This window comes from Canis aureus, chromosome 11 (assembly GCF_053574225.1).
Source record: "Canis aureus isolate CA01 chromosome 11, VMU_Caureus_v.1.0, whole genome shotgun sequence".
NCBI lineage: Eukaryota > Metazoa > Chordata > Mammalia > Carnivora > Canidae > Canis > Canis aureus.
In genome coordinates, this window is record NC_135621.1 from 58,190,292 (window position 1) to 58,200,005 (window position 9,714).

Below are 9,714 nucleotides of genomic sequence, written 5' to 3' on the forward strand. Positions count from 1 at the left end.
AAGGTTAGTGAGCAGGAGATCATGTACATCGATCAGTATGTAACCAATGTAATTACATTATCACTATTACTATAATAAAAGTTTCGAGTTAAGGATAATGTTCTCTTATAACCTTGAATTTTCTCCTTATTCTAAAACTTTAGTCCCTCTGTATACAATTAAGAGTGTGGGGGATCCCTGGGTGGCGCAGCGGTTTAGCGCCTGCCTTTGGCCCAGGGCGCGATCCTGGAGACCCGGGATCGAGTCCCACGTCGTGCTCCCGGTGTATGGAGCCTGCTTCTCCCTCTCCCTCTGCCTGTGTCTCTGCCTCTCTCTCTGTGTGTGTGACTATCATAAAAAAAAAAAAAAAAAAAAAAAGAGTGTGAAAAGTCTGAAAGCATTTCTTGTGGTAGTTACACAAATGTGTGCGTGAGCAGACATACACACACTTAATTCAAGAACATATGGGTACCTAGAATATAAAAATATTTCCTAAGTTGTTTTCTATTTTACTTAGATCACTTCTAGCACTAACTCAATCTTTGCTTTTTGGATGAGTTTGGTGTGGTTAATTCTATCAGCCATTCTATTTGGCACGTTTGGTGTGCCAAAATGTATCTATCAGAAGCTATGTTCTGTTGTACACAAGTGGAAGTAGGTGGAATGTCTCTCTGCTGCCAAAAGAGTATTTATATGCTCAGCAAATTTCCATGGCAATATATCAGTTGCACACTATTCTCTGTAGTGTTGATAAGACAATAGGTGTATCTTTATTGCTTTCTTTTCCACTAAAGAAATTTTAATGGATTGCAAATGAATGTATGCCATTATTATATATTTGTGTATAGAGGACTTTCAGTTCTTACAACACACCATATTAAGCAACTAGCAAACCCCTTTCATTACAAACACCTTGAAATGCTGAATAAAATGAACTAACCAACAAACAAATATATAGCCAAGCTCACAAGACAGAGAAACCCTCATGTTCCAAAAAAGAGAACTTGCTTATTTGTGTGTCAATATATATTTTAAAGATCTTTTGTCAACATGTGTAGATTACTTCATTATTTTCAGAGCTGCATAGTCTTCCAGAGTATAGATATACAACAGAACTGGAGCAAAAAAGAATGCAAGCTTCAGTGTATGTGTGGGAAAGGCGGTGGGGGGTGTATGTGCATTTGATAGCAAATGTGGAGAGACGTCTGAAAAGCTAAAGACTTGAATTTTAATCCATAATAGAACAGAGATGGAACTTTACGGCTTCCAAAGTAGAGTTGAGATTAAAACCTGTATAAAGCTAGAACCCTCTATTTACCCCCAAAACACAGATGTAGTGAAACAACAGGACACGTGCACCCCGATATTCATAGCAGCAATGTCCACAATAGCCAAACTGTGGAAGGAGCTGAGATGTCCTTAGGCAGATGAATAGATAAAGAAGACATCACACACACACACACACACACACACACACACACACAACGGAATATTACATCAGGAAGGGTAAATACCTACCACTTATATTGACATGGATGGGACTGTAGGGTATTATGCTGAGTGAAATAAGGCATTTGGAGAAAGACAATTACCATATGGTCTCACCCATATGTGGAAAATAAGAAATAGTCAAATGGACCACAGGGGAAGGGGAGAAACTGAGTGGGGAAAAATTAGGAAGACAAACCATGAGAGACTCTTGACTCTGGGAAACAAATGGAGGGTTGAAGAAGGGGAGGTAAGTAGGGGGTTGGGGTAACTGAGTGACGGGCATGTGATGCGATAAGCCTTGGGTGTTATACTAGATGATGGCAAATTGAATTTAAATCTTAAAAAAAGCTAGAACCCTCAAAGAGCTGGCCTATCAGTACACGGCAGACTAGAACTTCGCTTGTATAATCAGGTAGACAGCAAGCAAGTTTGCCTCTTCCTACAGCTATACATAGCAGTTAAAATCTTTGTCGAGAAGTAAAACCTCAAGCTTGTGCCACATTCCAGTTTGGAATATGAATTTACATGCAGAATGTCTCATAGGACACAAAATTCACACAAAAATTAGTCCTGCTGGTGAGATCACTGAGGTGCCTGACTAAAGCAGATACAAACCCCCCGGAAAGAGATTTCCACAATCCACAAAGAAACAGTCCCTGCTAAAGGTAAGGTCACAAACAAAAATTACAAATCACAAAAAAAAGAAAACCAAGCTGAGTAAGAGTCAGCAGTATAAATAAGCGAATGGTTAAGCCTCAAAACTAGAGGTCATAGAATGAAAACACTATTTGAGGGTACTTGTCTTTCTTTAGTTCTGGAAAATTTTACTCTGTAGCCTTTATTATTTCCATTCCCTCCATTCTCTCTCTTGCCTCCTGGAACAGCTACCAGCTGAATGATGGAACACTCGGCTTTATCTTCTATGTGCTCTAACTTTTCTCTCATTGTGATATTTTACCACTAAGTAATGCAAGAATCCCTTGACGTTAATTTTCTACTAACTAATTTGCTTTTCAACCATGTCAATTGTTATACCAGGCCGTCTATTGAAAACAATTTTTAATTGGTATTTTATTTTTAATTTATAAGATCTATAAATGCTTCCTTAAGACATAAGACTCTCTCCTGGGGCACCTGGGTGACCAGTAGTTGAGTTGCCTTTGCCTTAGGTCGTGATCCTGGGGTCCTGGGATCGAGTCCCTCATCAGGCTCCCTGCTCAGCGGGGAGTGTGTTTCTCCCTGTACCTGTGTCTCTGCCTCTGTGTCTCTCATGAATGAATGAATAAATAAATATTTATAAAAAATACATAAGACTCTTCCTATATTTTGGATATAATAGCTCTTCTTATCACTGTTAGAATATTGTAATGAAGCTTAACATCTTAACATCTTTTTCTGTTCTCTTAATTCTGTTAGTTTTTGTTTGTTGAGCATGATGCCTCACCTTATTGGTATTGTACTTTTTTTTTTCCCTCAAATGTTTGGTGACTCTTGGTTGTATACTCTTCTCCGATTATATGGTTTTCAGATCCCTATCTGTGTAAACTGTTTCTGTCTGCTGCACCTGACTTTGGGACAGGGTTGGGATATGAGTCAGACAGGATCAGAAGATTTGTGTAATGGGATTTATGACCCTCCTAGAGGTCAGTAGTTGCTTGAGCACTGGCCTGCTTTTCTGGGCCTCGTGTATGAGTCACTTCATCCACAGCTGCCCAGTGCCTAGCGCATGCAGAACACGGAGAGGTTACTGATTTGCTGCTCCACATGCAATTCTCTCATTTTCCAAGTTGATAAATGCCCCAAGGCCCCTTCCATATCTTAATATCCATTAGCTTTAAGCTCGTGGTTCTATCCCCTCCTCCCTCTACAGCAGTCATCTCCACATGTTGGGTTTTTTCCTTGTTTTTTATTTTATTATTTTTTTTAAGATTTTATCTATTCTAGAGAAAGTATACAAGTGGAGGGAGGAACAGATGGAGAAGGAAAATGAGAGAACCCCAAGCAGACTCCATTCTGAGCACAGAGCCCCACGAGAGGCTTGATCCCATGACACCCTGAGATCACAACTAGAGACTAGGAGTCAGAAGCTCAACTGACTGAGTCACACAGGTGCCTCTGCATCTTCTTCCTTTCTTCCTTCCTTTCTTTCTTTTCCTTCCTTCCTTCCTTCCTTCCTTCCTTCCTTCCTTCCTTCCTTCCTTCCTTCTTTTCTTTTTAAGATTTATTTATTTGAGGGGGAGAGCAAAAGCAGGAGAGAGGAAAGCAGGAGAGAGGAAGAAGCAGGCCCCCTACCCAGTAAGGAGCCTGGGGTCCCAGGACCCCAGGATCATGACCTGAGCTGAAGGCAGATACCCAACCAACTGAGCCACCCAGGCACCCCTGGGTTTTGCTTTCATTTAATTTTGTTCCTCCAAACATTTGTCCTCTGGTAATATCTTTCAGAACTTAATAAAAATCTATTTCTTCTGATAGTAGGTTTCCCTGGTTTCCAATGCTATTAAATTATATTTTATCATCAATATCTATTTACATATATTTTTGTGAGATTTAGTGGGCAGTAAGTGGTAGATGTGTATGATCAGTCTGCCATCTTGAATCATTCTCTGATTTTCTTTTAAGTAAATCATTTGCAAACTTAGTACTTTGGCCATTAGTAAATCATGAATTTTCATGACCTCATAATTGACTGGTAAACATTATTGAGGATTGTCATAGTCCTTCTGTCTTAGGGAATGTGCTTTAGTGAGAGATGGAGGGTCTGGGTCAAATAGGCCAGTTCAGGGACTATTACCATAGGCTAGATTGGTGGTTCTCAACGTTTTCAAATATTAAGGACATATTTTCTGCATTTTAAAAAAGTTTATGGTTCCTTACAAAATAGTAATTGAACTTTTAGTAGCCATTGTTTGAGAAAACACATAATAACAAAATGCAATGATGATTTCCAGGTTTAATGCCCTGTTTTTAACTGCTAAGGGTGTGTCTGTCCACAATGAATTCCATAGTCTATTAAAGTTATAACTGCCTATTGGTACAAATGGTGCCCTTAAATTTCACAAGAGTATTCGAATGGTTTCAAGTAGTTCCTTTATTAGGTAGTTTCATAGAATTATAGCTTTTACCAGGATAGAGGATTTTTTTCTGTTTACCAAAGAAAACCGAACAAAAAAACATGGCCCTTCATAAAATTTAATATTTTAAAAAATATCTTAATGAATGCACTGATGGTTTTCAGTCCTTAACATTGCTATTAATAATAACATAAACCTTTGTGTGCTTTAAGGTTTAAAGCATTTTCCACTCTATTATCTCATTGGATCTTTACAATAGTCCTCTGAAGCAGGGCAAATAATACTGTGTATGTCAATCTTTCAGTTAATCATAGACTCAGGGGGAATCCCTGGGTGGCTCGGCGGTTTGGCGCCTGCCTTTGGCCCAGGGTGCGATCCTGGAGTCCCGGGATCGAGTCCCATGTTGGGCTCCTGGCATGGAGCTTGCTTCCCTCTCCTCCTGTGTCTCTCTCTGCCTGCCTCTCTCTCTCTCTCTCTCTCTCTCTCTCTCTCAATCTATCATAAGTAAATGAATAAATAAATCTTTAAAAAAATCATAGACTCAGAGAACTTAAGTAATTTCCCCATGTTAGCAGTTAGCAAGCAACAAAGCCAGGGCTAAAACCTAAATTTCTCAGTGCTCTCTGTCCATTCATTCCTGAATGTCAATGCACAGGACAATACTGGCCCATTGCAAATGAAAACACGAGGATGGTGTAAGGAGTATCAAAGCAAATAATTTCAAAACTTTTATTAAGAGATTGTCACTTTATGACCACTGGGATTTAATATGCTCTTTGTTAGACTACTTATCACTACGATGGACTAAGTTGATGTGGGAAGCACCTATCATTCCTACACAGACAAAGGCTCAATAAACAAAAACATTTGAAATACACAACTAAGCACTAAAACAAGAAAGTGAAATCCTCAAGTGCCAGAAATAAAGAGAACACTACAAAGTAGTAATCGAGAGGTAAGGTTAAATAGGCAACTGGCAAAGTGGCATCAGAAGTTGAGCTTAGGAGCTGTAATGGGAGTTGAAACCCAATATACAGTGGAGAATCTCTCTCCCATCGGCCTGAAAATTAGGAGGTAAAGCAAACCGATTACTTCCCAGACAGCACACCTCCCAAAATAAGCTGTGCACCAAGTGGGAGCCACATGTATATTCCTGTGTTGTGCAGAAAATTCAAACCAAGGTAGCAACAGAAAAACTAAACCAAGGATCCAGAAGAATCAGGGAAAATTGAAGGACCTTAATATAGACAAAAGATAAATACAATGCTGCCCCATAGTCACACTTTACAATCCTGGGGACATGAGACATCATGGAAAGAAATACCTAAGATGAGATGGAAAATACCTATCTTCCAGGGGTGCCTGCATGGCTCAGGTGGTTAAAGGTCTGCTTTTGGCTCAGGTCATGATCAAGCCCCATCAGGTGCTCTGCTCAGCAGGGAGTCTGCTTCTCCCTCTGCCCCTCCGCCCACTCATGCTTGCTCTCGCTCTCTCTCCCTCTAAAATGCATCTTAAAAAAAAGAAAATACGTATCTTCCAGGGGAGGAGGTTAGCAGAATTCATGCCCCGAGAATTACAGGCAGCAGAGCAAAGAGACTATAAAGTAAGTAAGCATAAATGATACTGGACATAAAAGAATAAATCCATACAGAAAAACCAGAACAGCATAAAAAAATAAGAGGCATATTTCGGGGAGGGGGGGGAGTTATAGAAATTCAAAAGATAAAAAAATGCATCATTTTTTTTCAAAACTTAACTCAATAGATTAAAAAAATAGAAAAACTTAACTCAATAGACTAAACATAGCTTAAAAGAAAATATGTTGGAAGACAGAGTTGAAGAAATCTCACAGAATGAAACACAAAAAGATAAAAAAGAAATATTAAAAAGAGGCACAGAGAACAGAACATTACTAAGTGTTCCAGAAGGACATGATACAGGGAATATGAGAGAAATCTGCAATAAAAATGACTATGATAGAGACTGCTACCTGTTCCCAATAGCCAATCTTCCCCTCTACCATTTTCACAGAATCACCCATTTTTAGCTGAGAACTCAGCTGCCCAGAATAAATACAGTATTTCCCAGTTTCCTTTTTACCTGGATTGGCCATCTTGACTGTGTTCTGGGATGTAACCAAAACGGGATGTACAACTTCAAGAAATGTCCTTTAACGGAAGAGGTAGAGTTTTTCTCTCTTTCTTTCCTAGTAGGTGAAATGCAGATGGTATGATTTAAGTTTGTTTAAAGAATCTACTTTCTGAGAATGAATTGTGGAACAATAAAACAGAAGGGTCCTTGAGCCCCTGACACCATCAGACACCGCCTGGAGAGCCTAATCTATGTGAAAAACAAAATTCTATCTGATATGAACCACTTTGATTTAGAGTTGTTTTTTATTTTTTTTAAAGATTTTATTTATTTTATTTATTCATGAGACACACACACACACACACACAGAGGCAGAGACACAGGCAGAGAGAGAAGCAGGGAGCTTCTCCCCATGCGGGGAGCCCGACATGGGACTCGATCCCGGGTCTCCAGGATCATGCCCTGGGCTGAAGGCAGGTGCTAAACCGCTGAGCCACCCAGGCTGCCCTAGAGTTGTTTTTAATATTTTATTTATTTATGACAGATACAGAGAGAGAGAGAGAGAGGCAGAGACACAGGCAGAGGGAGAAGCAGGCTCCATGCACCGGGAGCCCGATGTGGGATTCGATCCCGGGTCTCCAGGATCACGCCCTGGGCCAAAGGCAGGCGCCAAACCGCTGCGCCACCCAGGGATCCCGAGTTGTTTTTTTTTTTTTTTTTTTTTAATTTTTTTTTTTTTATTATTTATTTATGATAGGCACACAGTGAGAGAGAGAGGCAGAGACACAGGCAGAGGGAGAAGCAGGCTCCATGCACCGGGAGCCCGACGTGGGATTCGATCCTGGGTCTCCAGGATCGCGCCCTGGGCCAAAGGCAGGCGCCAAACCGCTGCGCCACCCAGGGATCCCCCGAGTTGTTTTTTTATAACTACTTGCATCAGAATCTAATTGTAACGTATGATTGAAAATTTTCTACAATTTTTTTAAAGAATTTTCTACAATTCAAGAAAGATCTGAGTTTTCAATTTGAAGAAGCAAAATGAGTTTTGAGCTAGAAAAAATGAAATTAAATTCACACATGGGTGCAGAATTATAAAACCACAGAACATCAAATGTGTGGAGAAAAACTTAAAAGCAAATCAGAGAGAAAAAGAGATTGCTGCCCCTAAGGATAGATGAACTTCTCAGCCACAATGAGAGATGCAAGAAGAAAATGGAATAATATCTTGAAAATGCTGAAAGGCATTAATGCTCAACATAGAATTCCATGCTTGGGATCCCTGGGTGGCGCAGCGGTTTGGCGCCTGCCTTTGGCCCAGGGCGCGATCCTGGGGATCCAGGATCGAATCCCACGTCTGGCTTCCGGTGCATGGAGCCTGCTTCTCCCTCTGCCTGTGTCTCTGCCTCTCTCTCTCTCTCTCTCTGTGACTATCATAAATAAATAAAAGTTAAAAAAAAAAAAAAAAGAGGGATCCCTGGGTGGCGCAGCGGTTTGGCGCCTGCCTTTGGCCCAGGGCGCGATCCTGGAGACCTGGGATCGAATCCCACGTCGGGCTCCCGGTGCATGGAGCCTGCTTCTCCCTCTGCCTGTGTCTCTGCCTCTCTCTCTCTCTCTCTCTGACTATCATAAATAAATAAAAATTAAAAAAAAAAAAAAGAATTCCATGCTTACCTGAACTATAATTCAAGAATAAGGACAAAATATGGACTTTGCCAGACATACACAGGTTAGCAATAATAGCAAGCACCTATACAACTTTACAAGGCACTGTTCTAAATGTTTTATATATTTTAACTCATAATCTGTACAACAACCCTCTGACGTAGATACCACTAATATTACTGTATTAGAGATGATGAAACTAAGATACAAGGAGGTTAAGTAACTGGCCAAGGTCACACAACTAGGAAGCGGCAAAACTGGGATTCAAACACAGGCATCCTGCTTCAGATTCTATGGGTTTAATCACTCACAGGAATAGAGTTCATGACTCACAGACCTTCAATGAAATTACTACAGAAAGATGTCATTTAAAAGGTTGGTCTGGTTGGTACTTGCTTTGGCAGCTCATTTGCTAAAATTGGAATGATACAGGGAAAATGAGCACGGCCCCTGTGCAGGGATCATGTGCAAAAGGTTAGGTTGGAACCTGGACAGAAAAAGTAAGATGTAAGCAGAAAAACAAGAAAAATAAATCAGCAAAACATATTGATCAACTTATATATTAACTCCAAAAATGTTCGTTCATGAAATAATCCTGCTATTAGGTTCTAGGGGACTTTTTTCCTCTCATAGTGTCTTTATTTGGCAAAAGAAAATACTTGGCAACTCTATATCAATTCCTCCCAAAATTTTGGTAATTTTCCTAGTCTGTGAAATCATAGTCTGGCAACTATTGATCTATTGTGTAACAAAGGTTATTTTTCTTTCTTTCTTTCTTTCTTTCTTTCTTTCTTTCTTTCTTTCTTTCTTTCTTTTTTGAAGAGCAAATTTGCAAAGTTAATTACTGGCATGCCATACAAAAAATATTTATTGGTATTAATATATTTTGTTATTTGTCTTCACACTGTGAGAGGGAGAAGCTGCATGTAACCATTAGTGAGAATCACTATTTTCCTCAAACATGGCTCCTGTGAAGGACAGGCTATCAATCAAAAGGTAACAAAGGAGAAAAAAACCCTTTCCACTACAGAAACTCATTGCTAATTCATTAAGATTTATGGGGAAAATGCTTTTTGTTGATAAATTATATCAAGGTGATCTACAATATTTCAGCTCAGAATGCAGAACCCAGGTCTGTTACATGCTCATCAAAGATGAGTAACTACATAGAACACTTCTGAAGGAGTAAGTTTTGTGAGAAATAGAGAAAACACGTTGCATTTTACTTGTAATAAAAACTGTCATAAAGTTTTCTTCAAATTACTTTGTAAACTTTCTAATTCTGTAAGATTAAGAAAGTCAAATGTTTTATTCTTTTTTTTTTAATTTTTATTTATTTATGATAGTCACTCAGAGAGAGAGAGAGAGAGAGAGAGAGGCAGAGACACAGGCAGAGGGAGAAGCAGGCTCCATGCACCAG

General features: G+C 39.6%; 1 pseudogene; it reads left to right on the forward strand.

Moving 5' to 3' along the window:
- The first annotated feature begins 8,682 nt into the window (after positions 1 to 8,682).
- LOC144324471 (U6 spliceosomal RNA) lies at positions 8,683 to 8,756 on the forward strand (annotated as a pseudogene).
- The last annotated feature ends 958 nt before the right edge of the window (positions 8,757 to 9,714 follow it).